Source organism: Cyphomyrmex costatus, unplaced genomic scaffold (assembly GCF_001594065.2).
Source record: "Cyphomyrmex costatus isolate MS0001 unplaced genomic scaffold, Ccosl1.0 scaffold181, whole genome shotgun sequence".
NCBI classification, from domain to species: Eukaryota; Metazoa; Arthropoda; class Insecta; order Hymenoptera; family Formicidae; genus Cyphomyrmex; species Cyphomyrmex costatus.
In genome coordinates this window covers 160,989-177,475 of record NW_017275836.1, presented here as the reverse complement: position 1 = coordinate 177,475, position 16,487 = coordinate 160,989, and positions in this window count along the sequence as shown.

The window sequence follows — 16,487 nt, the reverse complement described above, 5'->3', positions numbered from 1 at the left end:
TATAAAATTCTATATGGTTATTTAAAAAGGAAAATTTTAAAATAATTCCGATGTTTCAAAATTCAAAGCGATAAGTCGTAAAAGCCTTAAATTCGATACAGTTTACGTTACACTAGAATGATATATTATACTTCATCAGCATATGAATAAAATAACGCATTTGGAAAAGTACAAATGGCATGCTCTTTCAATCATGAGACAATAAGAAAATAATGACCGAAAAAATTCTTTATTGTACAACGACCTGAAATGACTTAATTTTTAGCGCGAGTTCTTATTATTCATCATTCTCACAAAGTCTGTCAACCGTGAAGCCTTTGCGACACGTTGTCGTGAGATAATCGTCCTGCGCGTTTGTGTTTAAAAGTCTTCTGTGAGTTAGGTGTTGTAATTATACATGAAATGAACGGTTCTACTAAAATATTAAAAAATTTAGTTAGATATTATGAAAATCCAAAAAAATCTAAAAAGAATGTAAAAATATATTTCGTTAAAACAAAATAATCATGTACGTATCAATTATTATAATTGCTGGAGTATCAAAATTTGTTGCAGCATTATTTCTTATGCTGGTGTGTAGTTTAAAAAATTATTTTTAGATCTATATTTAATTAAATTTTTAGACATATACTTCATCAAAATCGCGTTCTTTCCGTGTGCATTTTGTCACAACATAGTAAAGGAAATGTAATTTACCATTATACGTATATTCTATTTCACAAGTTTTAGATAAAAAAAGACGGGTTATTAGAATAAACGTGTACGTTTTCTAAGACTGACAGTTTATATAAGAATATCAATTAATTTGTGTTTATTAATGTAACCCTTGAACACATGACTTTCTAATAAATTTTACACAAGTTTAATAAACGAAGAAAAATTTCGATAATTTTTTAAATTAAACATTATTGAAAAATAACGCTTTAAAGTTTTTTTTGAAAGATTACTTATTGTTAGAAAAAAAACATCTTATAGAAAATATTGTATATATATTTAAAAAATATTGTAAAGAAAAAAACATTGTTTAAAAACTTTTTTTATATATATCTAGAGATTAAAAATCGTACGAGTATATATAGAAATTATTAAATCGGAATATTAGAGAAATGTTGAAATTACTATATAGATAATAATATTCTTGTCATACCTTTCCTGATAGTTTAAAACCGACTTGCGTGCTAAAAAGGCAAAAAATTTGTTTTAAGGAGATTAAAGCAGACGTTTCCTATAGGTTGCTTCAGTCGAGCACGTGTTCGTATAATCACGTAAAAATTGGCGAAGACCGTGCATATTATAATAAATAGAAAGAAAGCTGTTAAAATAAGTTGTCAAGGTCAACGCGTCAATTTACAGATTAATCGAAAATTTTATATCCTCTCATCTTGACTGTCAGAGTGGTCTTTTTACGACATTTTATTATCTACAGCCCTTTAGATGACCAAAAGAAAATATATGCGAGCATATACAACGCAATAGGCGTACGTTGTGAGGGTGAAATAGTGGGGGTAAATTTTTCGCGGCATGTATGGACCAGCCACTGTTACCATTCGGATCATTTGTCCCCCCCTCTTCAACATATCTTACCCCGTCTCTTCGAGTCATCGACGTTTGGATAAAGGGAGTTTCTCTCTGTCGGTAAGGAAGGGAGATCAGGGTGACGCCCCCCTGGATGTGAATCTTCCATCGGTGGAGCTAAATATCCCATCTTCCTTGCGCCCATACCTCCTTACATCCCGTCTTCGTTACCAACGAGAGTTCGTTCTCCATCTTCTTCTCACTCATTCTCTCTCTCTCTCTCTCTCTCTCTCTCTCTCTCTCTCTCTCTCTCTCTCTCTCTCGCCCTTGCTTTCCATCTCTCTATCTGGTACCGCCGGCTGCTGGCAGCGCGGAAGGGATCCAGAGCGAGGGGAAAGCCGGCCGTGAAATTAAAACATGATGAGGGGTCTAGATTGAGATGCGAGGGAGAGAGAGATAGCGAAGGAGTAAAAAAGAAGGAATGGCGACGAGGACGGAGGCAATAGTGAAGACGGAGATGGCGCTAATGCCAGGGACGCATCCGCGAGCGGTACATAAATGAACGTCGATTTCGCGGGTGGCGTTCGCTTTGGCTTTTACACCTTTGCATATATCATACTTCGTGAAGTGATTTTTTTACTTGTTAAATTACTTCTATCTCTAAAGAGAAAGAAGACTTCACTGTTAAATTTATAATGTCAAATTATATCCAATTTTTAAGCTGTTAATCATTTCTATATGATGCAACTGCTTCCTACATTCAATATATGTCGTTAACTAAAACAATGGAGTTAAACAATTTAACTCAAGAAAATTTATTAAATTTGACTCAAATTTAATCTGTTATTTACTGAAAGATTATTAATATGAATATTGTTTACAGTAAAACTAATTACAGAAATAATTATGAGTTACATGGCAATTAAAAAAATAAAGTGTTATTTAACCGAAGAGATTGGGTTACTATTGCTCCTTTGATATCTAACAGTATTTATTCATTAAGCGCTTCCTCTGTTTTTCTTCTTTAAACATTTGAAATTTAATTAGATTTCGCTCGTTTTTTGCAATGCAAAGTATAAAGAAACAACGGACTAAATCGAGCGGTAATAAGATTTTTTATATAAAATAAATTTATATATAATTTACAATGTTAGTATAACATAAAAATAAAAATTTTAAAAAAATAATATAATAATATCAAACGTTTTGAAATTTATTCCTTTTGCATTAATTTACCGAAAGAATATTATTCAAAAAATTGTGAGTGATTATTATACATTTATCGGTCAATAATATTAGAGTATTACATTTAATTCTGTAAACGTTTATGTTTGAAGTTTTCTCACTTATTGTTAGTTCATAGATTTCACGAATACAGTTGGTCACACGCACACAACACAATGTGTCGTCACACCGGTCACATAAACGATGTCCTTTTTACACATCGCATGCTACAGAATAAATTGTCCAGAAATTTCTAAGGTCGGCTCGCTTTGTGGGATTAGTTAGGAAACGGCGGACTACCAGTTACAAATCATCAGGTCATCCAGTCACAAGTTACCACCTATCACGCACCACGTGACTTCACCATCGAAATATTTACCACCTGGATTTATTACGTATTTCCGACGAAACTACAACGACGCCGACGAATCTTTGAGGCGGTCGCAACCGCTCCATTATATCTTCCCCCATGATAGTCATATAGTTTGTAAACCAGGCGTGATCATGCCCATCAACTACTCATAATGATCATCTTGGCCTGCCGTCTCGTGCTATGCTTATTCATCCGTCAAAGTAACGCATCGGAGCTTTATCACAGAGTATTAGAACTGAAAAGGATTCTATTAGGAATGCATAAAACTAATGTTAAATTAATATTCTTATAATCTATCAAATACTGAATAACTTAACTTATTATTAGTTTATAATAACAATTGTAATATTTGTTCTCTATGTTTCTGTCTTTCTTTTAAATATATAAATAAATGAAACACAAATTGGCTCATATCAAAATCATGAAAAATAATAAAAAAAATAATGATCTGAAACTTTCCGTCCAGCCCTAAGAGGAGAGAGTGAGATGTATGAAGTATAATTGTTATTCTAAATTACACTATCGAACAATAATTATACATTGAAATACATTTGTAAGACCTATATTTACGTTTAACTTTCGCATGACTTTTTTTTAAGGTAAAAGTATTTAAAAGAGAGCCAAATACTACTCATTGCGGTATGTTTGCTGGTTAAACGGTCCGAATAACCATAAACCGACAACGTTCTTCGTATTCGAATTTTCTGTGAAATCCTTTTCACGCGATTGGTTCCGCGAACGATCGGTATTGACGGCCGGTCGGGTAGTTACAGTGAGGGTGAAGATGACGGTCGAGACAGTCTTCCCTGTATTGGACTCTTTAGGGACCGCTTGATAGCACGAGATCCTGTGGCCCATACATCACAGCGGATTCCCTCTTTTCAGGAAGCGACACAATGCTGAGTACCGATGCTGCCTGCCGTTATAGGCAGAGCCGATCCAGTCGCGGCCCTGTTCCGACAATGGATGCGAAGTCGGCCATTGTGCGGGTGATTTGGGACCTTGGGATAGACCGGAGAGGCCTTCCCTCTTTCTGCCGAGTTACCGAGATGTCTTCATTAGGCCCATTTCGCCGCTCCGGGATATACAGAGAAGTGCGGCTTGTTACGACCCAGTGAAGAGAGCTGAACATTTGAGAATCAGCAGCGTGAATTGGAGGTGGTATGAAGTTGCGCATTCTAGAGATTTTTCTAGATAATAAGGACCATATAATTGTTTAACACAAACAGAGTCGCTTCTTTCTTCAAAATCTTGAAAAACGTCCCTAAGAGAATATAACCATGACGAAACCAGAATTCTATACAAAATGCTTACATGCTTTAACAAATGACTAATAAATTTAATAATAATGGTCATGATGATGATGATGATGATGACCATTATTGATTTTTAAATTTATCAATTTTGTAGAGACGAAATTTGTTTATTATATACATATTATTACTATAGTATAGTCATAACTATTTAATAATGTAATTGCTATGCGATAAATGTAGATATTTAATAAAATGAAATAAAAATATCTATAACTAATTTTTTTGTTGACAATTCTTATTAATACGTATATATATAATATAATTATATAAATGTAAAATTTTAATTAATAAGCAGAAATGTTATCATCTCAAGAAGAGTATACATCTTAAAAGAGTACAATCGATTGTATTATATATAAATATATATAGGTATACATATGCAATATCTGTGAAGAATTTTGCATTAAACAAGATCGATAAAATTTTATTCTACAAATTTCTCAAGTCATAGTGCAGTTTTCAAAGGAAATTCGTACAATTTGCGAATGTTCACAGTGGAGTTCGAACGATGAATGACACAAAGACCGGGACATTAGCCGGATGGATCCTGTCATTTGCCGGGATTTACCTGCCTTTCGGTCTTTTTTTCATACGACGTTTAGTCCTTCCCCTGCCGTGAGACGTCGCAAGTCAGGCTCGAAATGGCAGCTTCTCTTCCACCAGTAAAGCCGACAGATCCGCCCTGGCACGCAATTCATCGCTTCCGTTGTAGATATTATATCTAATCAGTATCCCTTACGGTTCGTCAATTTTGGCGGATTTTTTCGGACATTTCCGAAATGTTAAACGCGATTATAGTATTATTAAATAATATCTCTTTTGCTTTACTATCGTAATTGTAATAATTAAAAGATAATTCAGAGAGAACCAAAAATATAAGCATATACTTATTTAAAATGAGTTTTGTCATTGTGTAAGTTAAATATTAGAAAATGAAGAAATTTTATTTTCAATTGAAACATATCTACAGTTGCCAGGTACCGAACACTGCACGGCTGGAGCCCGAAGATCCGTGCACTGGAGATTTCATATTTCGACTAGAGGCCGGTCGATTGTTTCCAAAAAAAAGGGCGCGCCAAAGAAATTGACCAACATACAATAAGAGCTTTCCAACAAGCGACACTGTGTAACACGCAGTGATCATTTCATCTTTGTGTAACGTTAGCGAATAACAAGGGTGTAATGATTCGCTGACTGTGTCACTTGTGCTTTTGCTGGAAAGCTCCCAGTATCAATATAATCACAATCACTAGATAGTAGAATTAATAAATACCTCACGTAAGAGAGAGAGAGAGAGGGAGAGTAAAAAACTGGAGATTTTTTCCGTCGATTGAAGAACTGCAGATTGGTCTCAAAAACTGGAGATTTCAGTCGAAATCTGGAGACAGTGAACATATCCTGGTATTTGATAACGTTCACATCTAAATTTACAAATATATTCTTTTCGGTTCTATAAACTATTCTTTGACCAAAAATAAGATTTCTTCTTTTTATTTGATTTATTCTTGTTGGTTTAAATTTCACTTATAATTGTTTAAGTATTTCAATATTGTTTTTATAGAATTAAACAAATTGTTACTACTATGATTACTATTGTTAGATTTCGAGAGTATATACACTGTACAAACAGAAATATGATTCATATAATGGAGCGTAAAATGGGACCTTCTCACATCGTAACGTTTGAAAAGTCGCAAAACAATCTCGAGGATCCGAACGATTAGCGTGTCAATATATTTTAACGCTTCAGCCGTAAAGCCGTGTAGGAGAAACTTTGTCCCACACCTAATTAAATTCGTGGCGAGATTCCGTGGTCGACGATCGCCTAACCGATCGGACGTCTTTTGGCGGTGCGGCCGATTTCCGAGAAGCCTATACATGGTCCTTTGGTCGGTCGACCAATCGAAACAGGAAATACCCGAGCCTCCATCGCGAGACCGAACACGACAAATCTATCGCATGGTCGCAAACGTCATAAATTATGCCGAGATAAAAATCGGTAGAATGCAACCGCGATAAATTACAAGTAGTGGGAACAAATTTACAGCTCATATAATCTTAAAGGCTACAATAAAATGCTCACTGACAATGAAAAAAATGTTGTTCCTATAAAGAGTTTTGTTGTAAATTAAATTCATAAAATAGTTCTCGCTTTTCGGTCTTAATTCGATAAGATATATAAGATAATATAATTATAACACAACGGAGCACGCGAAATTTAGAAATACGAATTGTGTGACCCTGAATTGCTATAAAAAATTTGAATAGCATAAACTTTTCTTCAATCGGAAAGGTTAATCTTCCTTGCTATAGGTTAGTGACAAGTGTCCTTTGTGTCAAAGATGTCATTGATGGAATCATTAAAGACCGACGAAATCCGATTTTCCACGGTCACGGAGCGCTTAACACCTCACGAATTTTGTGTACGTTGAATTTCCTGGTCGGCCTACTATTTACTTTTTCTTTCTTGTTTCTTCTTTCAACTTACGAAACGTGTCGCGCGCAAAGACGCGCGCAGAACGAAGTGTCTGGTAAGGCTGATTAGCCGGGAAATCGTAGGGCCCGTGTAGGCGTGACAGAATCCGTACGATCCATTCGTTTCCCTCGATTTTCACGCCCGAATCGTTACGACAGCGGTCCAAAAGCGCTTCGAATTCTCGAACGGTGATAATTTCCCCGGAACGTTCACTCGTCCACCTTACAACCCGGCCCATTCGTTATAGTGGCATCGAAACACTTCCCTTCACGTGCTCGATGACCGCAACGCCGTATCGTGTATAAGCGGATGGCGATCTAATTAGCGCGAGTTCGAGCCTTTTATATTATTCGTAGGGTGTTGAGAACAAGATGATTACTGGCTCTCGGCAGGATTCTAGCGCAGCAATCGTCTATTCGAAAATGAAAAATTGCGTTTCTTCCGCACAGCTGCTCTTTTCAATATATATAATCCCTTTTTCCGGAGAAATCGATAATTTCTAATCTCGGCTTTTTACCAATTTCATTCTCTTGTTAATTAAGTCTAGAGATTTTGCGCATATGCAAATGTATTGCGATTTCTGAGAAGCGAGATACCCGTACACAATTATTCGAGGACAGGATTTATTGATTTACTTTCATTCGATTTACGAATATCGGACAGATGCACGAATCTTCGACGATCGACAATCAAAAAGCGTTTGTTATGTTCGCATGCTACGGATAATAAGATGAGTCGGCCATAAAGCGCGACGGCAAGTAGCGTGAAGATCCTTTTGCTACTACAACGTGTGGGTAATAATTACGATATCGAATTCGCAAGCAGGACAAGGAAGGACGAGAGAGCGTGGAGAAGTCGGCGAAATGAGGGATGAGAGCGCCGCCAATAGAGAATCAACCGCGGACCCCCAACGTCATAATTCATCTTCATCGGCGAGGCTGTGCCCGGGTTGCCCAACTTTCCGGTGGATTAGCGGTCCGCCTCGCGCACGTAATGATCGTGTCGACGACGATAGGTAGAACGAAGGCAGCAGGTAGCGGCAAAGGCGAGAAGCAAAGAAGAATCAATTTTGGTTTTTCTCGTCCTCTCGATCGTCGTCGTCTTCGTTGTCGTCGTCGGCGTCGTTGTTGTCGTCATAGTCATCGTTGTAACCCTTACAAGAAGCAACGGCAGATAGAGCAAACAAGGAACAAAGGCCTCCTCGGGGTGACTTGCGAAAGTCCCCTACGGCGGCTTCTTACGCTCCTGAGCGTCATGGGGGCCCCGTTCAGCGCTCATAAAGCCTCACCATGGAAAAACAATGAGGCGGCCCGATCAGGCTCGAGCTCTCTCCGCAGTCTCTCTGATTCGCCATGAAGCCAACAAGAAATTGACTACGATGGCTGCTCTCGCTTTTACCGTCGATGCGCCAACGGGTTCTCCTTCACGTTCTCCGTCTTGTCGAGAAACCAGAGATTCTGCGTTACGCATGGAACTCCTTTCGCGATTAATCGTCATTAATTAATAATAGAAAAAAGAATGTTCGAGTAAAAAAAAAATAAGTAAAACCGTTTAAATTTACTTATTTAATCACTTGAAAAGCGAGAGCAGAATACATTTTTCATCTTTTCGTTTGTCGTTAAAAATTTTGTGATGTATACGGATCGCAAATGAAACGTGAATTTCATAAGGCTTCTCCAAGACTTTTGGCTTCTCGCTAATTCGTAAACGATCTTATCTCGGAATCTCACTTGGGAGCAAGCTACTAACTCTCGACACCTCGGTGGTAAGTTCTCGCTTTCGGTCGTTCCCCGTCCATTTCGGGCGCCCTTCACTGACGCCCCGTTACTCTCTTTTTCTCTCACAGAGATGCAGCGTACCACTGGACACGGGAAAGAGATAGAGACTTCTCTCTCTTTCTCTTAGGATATACGCGCGCGCGAACATATCTCAACTTCCACTGTGCAGATCGGTCGAGCAGATAGGCCGAGCCACCAACGTCTTCGCTACGATTTGAACTTTGGTAGAATCCAAAGAGTGTCCTGGAAAGCCGTACGGTACCGCCGTAAATCGTAATTCATCGCTTTTTGTATCAAGCCGCGCATGGGATATGAAAATGGAGCGCGCGGGTCGACGCCCCCCCGTCGCTTTTCGGCGCGGCTCTTTTCTCTTCGGCCTCTTTCCTCCTTCTGACATGGCCGGCGTTTCTACATTCGGGAAAAGAAAAAAAGAAACAAACGTGGAACAAGAGTCAAGAACGCGGGCTGAGCCAATGAGAAAGACGAGAGAAACCTGGTAAATGGGGCTGTAAATCTGGAGGGCAGACCCATTATAAGTTTATTACCGACTTTCCTCGACGCGCGACACTTCTTCGGATACGAGCCAAGAGTCCAACTCAAAACCTGTTACACACACGCGTAGTACCTGCCAGGGAAGGAGAGAGAAAAGAGGAATGAGGAGACGGTGCTATATACTAGAGGTCATTAGTTATCTTAGTTTACTGGAAAAAATTGTTATGGCTTTCGAGTTATTTAAACCTTAACCAGCATCCGTCGCGGTAGTAGTAAAAGTAAAAGATTAGATCCTGTAGTCATATGTCATATATAACTTCTTAATTAATGTAAAATAATGTAATTGATGAAAATAAAAGCAAATATATTAAAAACGATGTATTTAAATCGACGTGTTTATGCATGTAGTTATAATTTTCCTATTTTTATTTCATTAGAAATTCAGACGATATGTTAAGAATTTAAGATTATACTTGTATTACGAGAATTTGCAGAGCCAAACTGCGCCGGCATTCCGATTACGGAAGTAAGCTCGCTCCGTAACCGTTTGATTTTGTAAATCATGATACAGTAATTATTCGGCGTTAACTCAAAGCGAACTTCTCTGCTCGTGCGGCTACTTCGATTCACGGAGCGTTGAGTTTTTCAAGCATGCTGGATATTCGGAGTCCACTGACGGCCCCACCGAACGTTTCCCCGTGACGGAGGTGGAGCGAGGGGCCCCGAGGGTTTAATAACACCGTGGGTCCCGGCATAACCGACCGAGACCGACCGGGCCCTCCCCCCAACCCCTTTTGGCATATATATAGCAATTAGGCCGTGGAACGTCTCTATCCCAAGCCGCGGCGGCCTTCCCAGCCATGATTAGAGGACATACGCACACGGTGGGGGCCCGGCTGAAGGGCCCTACGCCGCGCCGTCCACCACGAGATTAAGGTCTCTTCCACGCTGCCTCCCCCTTCTGTCTTTCCCCTCCCATCCGCGAGGAACAGCCTGAAGCGGCAAAACGCGTCGGTTTGAATTTCGACGCGTGACAACCTCGTAATACCTGATATTTATGCGACGCTAGTGATCAACCAAGGACAAGTCACGCTTGCGAGAAGTGGATAATTGCACAATCTGTCGCTTCTTTTCCCTCAGCACGGGGTGATTTACTTTACACAACCTTCGGATTTAAACAGAAAAATTTAAAGGCAGGCGAGGAGTGTGACAAATAAAAATATTCATCACAGGCGGTGTATAAATTAATTATAACTTTTGTCTGTAGAATGTGATGTGGGATGTGATTCATAATAATTCTAGGGACCACACGAGGAACGTCGAAATTAGCTGTGTCGCGAGTGTCGCCTTGGAAGCGAGTTAACATAAGAAAAAGACATCAGCAGGTGAAGGTGAAATAAAGATGAGATTAGGCTTGCGGTTAGAGAGAACTGAAGGAAGACGTAAATAGGACCTCGATGACGCCAGAGGCATCGGTATCTCCACAAAGATGCCGATACGAGCGACCACAGAAAGGATATATAAATAAAAGACAGGTGCATTTTTCAATCTTTAAGAAGGGATAATCCGTATCAACCAGGCTGCGTCCGGTAATTTTTCGTGTATCAGATTTAACGTTTTTCTATTTAAGTTATAATTGAGGACTCTTTCTGTATCTTTGTACATATCTATACTACATTCTTCTCAGCCCCCAATTTGTAAATCACAACAAAAGTAGAGAAATAATTACTTTAATTTAAAATTAAAATTTATAGACAAAGACTAAACTTAACGTAATTATTATAGATATTGTGAATTAATTAATGTTTTCTATCCCCAAAAAGTCGCAGTTCTGCAAATTTTTGTATAGCAGCATGCGCGAGTTTTAGCAAAGATGTCGGCAGTCTTGTCGAGAAGAGTAAGCGCGGCTCTCGGACTCCGTCTTCGGGAGGTCTTCGCGTGAGGCGAGGCCACCATGTTTCTCTCAGACTCTGCGGCTCTCTTCACCTCTTCGTTTCTCTAACAAGGGTCCATTCACTTCATCTTCTTCTCGAACTCGGCGTGCGAGCATCGGCCACCTTGGGGCGCCCCCGGGTGGCGACCAGACCAATCTGCCTTACGCCACCTTTTCTTTGATCCTCTTGGGGTTAGCCTCTCGCTTCTTTCTTCATCGCCCTTTCTTCATCCTTTTCTATTATTACTTACTCATAGTCGTCAAAGAATATTTATTTGTACAATAAATCGAACTAATTATAAGTATTTTTATCAGTGAAATATTGAGAACACCCAGGTTTTACATAAGAAAACTCCAGAAAAAAGCTTTCCCATAAACGTCATTACATTAAAGTTAATGGACTTCAATCATCATTGAATCTCCGAGTCATCTGTAGCGCGTGCAGAACGTCATGTTCAGCACATAGTTACTTGCTTCGACAACTGAATATCTCGATTCGAACCGCTCACGACAGTGGTTGAAACGTCAGGAGAACGCGCCTGTCGTTTTCCCACGCCCAAGTGTCGGCGGGGCCCTGTAATAATAAAGAGGCGCCGCCGCGTTGCGACCAACCGCGAACGTACGATCGACGGCTCGTTTCGTGGGGACCCTTTTGGGGCCCCACCGCCGCGTCGTGCCGCCACCGCGCTCTGCCTCCGTTGTGTATCGAGTCTCCTCCAGCTCATGGAATCCCAGGAAACGAGGAACAAATTATCTCGTCAGACGGACGTACACCGGTTTGAAGCGACGAGAGGATCGCTCGTTGGCTCGGGGCGTCGAGGGAACGAGAAAGGCCTCCCCGCGACCTCCCCCCTACGAGTCAGTTCTGTTTGGCCGTCTTTCTTCCACTCGGAACATCTCGCCATATGCTCGCTACGAAATCTCGCTGTCTTCTTCTATCTACAACCGTCCCTCGTCCCCGATAACTAACTGACCCAACGCCTAGCGCCCCGCGTGTCGGCACAGGCGGCTTCTTTCTTACCTGATGAGTGCGTACGGACACACACGCATACATCGCACGCACGCCGTTCGTGAGATCAGCCGTCACGCCAACGACGTGCAGAAGAGGATGATGAGGTAGGAGGGGATGGAGGGTGGGTGCTGGTTAATGAGCTAGAACCACGGGGGGCTTGGAAACGGACCTGCGAGGCAACGGGCTCCATCGGCTTTCTGGGAAGTCACGAATCGCAGCCTCCTGGCCGCTCGTGTTACGTTTCCCGCGTAAAAGCCGCCACTTCTTTAGGTACCTCGCCTTCGCCTTCTGTCGTTAAGTCAGGCCAAAGGCACGCGTGGTTTACGGGGAACGCATTCCATTTTCCTTATTTGCGATTCTGGCAAATAGCAACTTCCGAACAACCTTTGTTTAATCGAACGAACATAATAGTCGGCATTCCTCGGCGTTTTGTCATTTAACATCTTGATATTTTACCGTATTTTGGTTTACAGTGATTGTAATAGTTACATTTGTTTTATTACTGCACTGCGTAAATGAATGTCGATAAGAGTCATGTAAATAGAAACAGACAGAGACACTTGATATATATTCAAAGATATATATATGATATAAATTATTTCTGTCAAAAACTAAAAGTGTCGACCTTTGTTCGATTTAAAAAGAAAGTTCTTCAGAACGGTAGTGTCGAAAGGTTAATAACGATCATGGAAAATAATCTTTACAAAGTTACAGTTGGAACAAGACGGAACGATAAGACAGCAAGAGAAAGGAGATTGGAAATGTCGACGAAACAGAGAGAAAGAGTAAGAAAGAATGAGAGAAAAGATGCAGCGAGAGTGGGGTACACCTGACCAACAGGTACCCAGTGAGGTCCCCCATAAGCAGTCCCATCATTGGCTCGGCCCACTCTCCCACTACCACGTGGGGGCTTTCTCTCTCTAAAGGGTTCCAGTCTTCCCTTTCTACAATCACCCAACATCTTACTGCTAAGACTCCTTTCCAAGCGAATAGAGATGCGAATAACGAGGCTGAGATGCCACGAGATACTATTACTTTATTTTGTTATTCCATGTGTTCGTAGCACTTATCATAATTCGAAAACTTTTGATGTACAAGCGTTGCATCAGTCATTGATCATTCTGATCTCATTCATAGAATCTTCATCTCTTGCAAACAATTTTCGATCAGTACAAATATTATGGAAATGTCAATATAAATTAAGAATATAATAGAAGAATATGATAGAGAAGAATATTGTGTGTGATAATGCTGTTAATAATACTCAAGACTCAGGAAAAAGGTGAAAAGCAAGATGAAGAGCTGGAAGTTCTCCTTTACGCAAAAGGAGATCCAAGAAAGAAACGGAAAGAGATCCTCTTATGCTCTGGTCATAACGAGCGTGGCGTTGTTGCCAGTTCGACTGTACTCGCATAGTGCATGTAACACGCGTCCCTTTTTGTTTACACTGGATAACACGACTACCATGAAGCGAGGTAACTGCTTTTTGCCATGTTCTCTCAAGAGCAGTCCTGTAAGACGGATCGATTGGACGTAGCCGCACTCGCATATCGGCACTCTGTCGATTTTAACGACCGCACGGTCCATTCACTCCGGGCCGGCCGTACAAAGCGCTCTCGCTTGACAATTCTATTTCTTGTCCGTTCACTTCACCACCATCTAAATAGCCGGCGATGTCGGCTACGGCGATTCAAAAAGTCGACAAAACATATCGATCGGACACGGCCAGGGAGGAGACAGGAAGTCACGCTTGTCTTGTCATATCCTAAGGTATACGTTCATGGCGGATAAACGTTTTAACTGCTCGACACATAATCATCAATGTTTCCTAATTTTATACTTTCTTCAAAGATAAATAAATGAAATAATCATAACATACATTTATTCGTTTTCGTTAATTTTTTCAAATTTTTGAAGGGGAAAATATTCGGAAGAGAGAGTCTGTTGAGTGACTATCATTCTAATAATAATTTATGAAGCCCACGGAGAAAATGATGAATATTATATGCGCATGACCTGTTATAGAGGGAACGGTGGATCATCAACAATGTTGGAGAGTAGGATGATTAAGGTGGCTCTGATTCGCAAGAATAAGCAAGCCCGAGCCGATACCTAAAAGCCTACCGTAGATTGGCCGGTCGTTTGACGATAATTAGGTCCTGCGGAACGGAATCTCGCCTCCTCCCTGCTGCCGAGAGAACGACGGCGGACCAGCAAAGTCAACAAAATAATGAGTAGTTACGGGTGTTTGTCGGCAAACGCGAACATAACGCGGCTCGAGGCTGATGAGGAGGATCCATGCCAGAGAATTACATGGACGTGTCGAGGGGGAACAAACGACGAGTAGGTTGAAGAGGACAACCACGAGTCGACAGTTAGTTAATGACTCTCTAATGCATTTCATCCCTCTCGCACCGGTGATTATCGAGACGCAGTGTCATAATGGAATCTCATTCAAGGTTGATATAAAGACGCCATCTTTGTTTTCATGTTTCGCGAATAATCGCGATTATTAAATGCCTCTATCATGTTCGTTAATTATTTTATAGCCGATTGTTTTTGTTTATGCATAGTTTGTTTTCGATTTTTTTATAAATATTAAATGACATCAAGTATGTGTGTGTGTGTGTGTGTCATGAGAATCGGATATTAAAGTAAACTAACTTGTTAAATTTTTTTTTTGATAATCTTCGAAGTAGACCGATGGTCAAAACTTTACGCACTACTTCCAACAATAAGTGTAAAAAACTTTGACGCCGTAATAAAGACAGATAGGGTAGTAAATGGTTTTTCGAGACGTATGCTCATTAATCTCAGGAAAAAATGGGTTGTTATAAGAGCTGATGAGATGCGAGCCGCACCCTCGCATAAGATTCTCGGTTGTTTCACACGTGCTGCGCGGGAACACAAAACCGAAGGGCCGAAAACGTAAAGAAAGGCAAAATAGGCGGACGAACTCTATAGAACTTCTCGCTGTCGGGTAACTAAATTTTTTTCCAACAAGTTTGTAATTTTGAGAAATCCACGCGGCCGTTCTAAAACAAGGCCGGCTAAGAAGAAAACACTCGATACCATAGGCATATGGTGAAAATTCAGGCAGGGTCACCGGAAGCTGAATACTTTGGTATGTTGCGTCAGACGCATATGTTTTGCACACGTATTACCGATGGTGATTTAATAAATTTTTCAAGTTGATGAAAAAACATTTTCAATTAGAAATCGAATTTTAGTATACCTGTGTAACAACAAATGGATATAATACAATTTATGCAAAATTTAATTGTTCATGCAAAATTAAATTATAGTTATAAAATAATTTTCCTTAAGAATATTGAGTGTCAATCATCATAGACTAATAAATGAAGAAATGGTAGAAAATCAAACATGTTAAAGTAATTCGAATAAAAATATTAATCTATAAGATATAAATTTAAATTTTATTCAAATACACACGCGATTAAGTAAATTTATATATGTTTACAATATAGTATCCCCGAAATAATCTAAATAAAAGAGTCAAAGTGCGATAATCACACAACTTAATGATAGTTTTCGATATCTACTTCCATCTAACAATAAAAGGGCAGTTGGGAAAAAAGAAGAGGACAGAGAGAGAGAGAAAGAGAATGAGTCGTCTTTCTCCGATACACCCACGCGTTTCCCTTCGTAGCCGCGGGAACGAGACGAAAGATCGGAAAGGGCTGAGGGTGGGAGTCAGGGACGGCTGGTGCTAGTTGAGTTGTCGAGCTGACACGCGTTCTCTCTCCTCGTTTCGCCATCGTCGCGCCGGTCGTCTCCCTTCAACTTTCATCCCATAAGCTCCCTCTCTCCTTACTTATATTCTTCCCACCATTCCCGACTGATCCGCCTCTCTTTCTATCTCGCATCGTCCCACAAAGTTGCTCCTCTCTCTTGCAACTTTCTCGCTCTCTCGCTCTTTCTCTTTTCCCCACCTTTTTCTTACATCGAATTTTCCTCTCGGAGTCCTCGCAGCCTCTCTGTCGCACGCCTACCTAAGAACACACTACAGCCACTGCCACACGCCCGACCTCTCTCCTTCTTGACCATGCTCCCTCTTGATGGCCGTGATGGTGGTGGTAGTGGTGGTAGTGGAGGAGTTTCAGTACCGCCATACCCGCCAAAGCACAAGCACCGTGACAGAGCCCGCATGCACCTTTCGACTCGTGTCTTTTTCCAAAGCAGACAGCTTCGTCACCCCCGCGCCGTTGGAGACACGGGTCTGTCTTGCGTCCGAAATGAAGGGGATAACCATTCCCAGGGATTTGCATTCCGGGGCACAGGACAGTGAAAACCTAATGTCAGAGTGCTCGAATTCTGGATAATAAAATCAAAGTGTCGCGCGTGTTA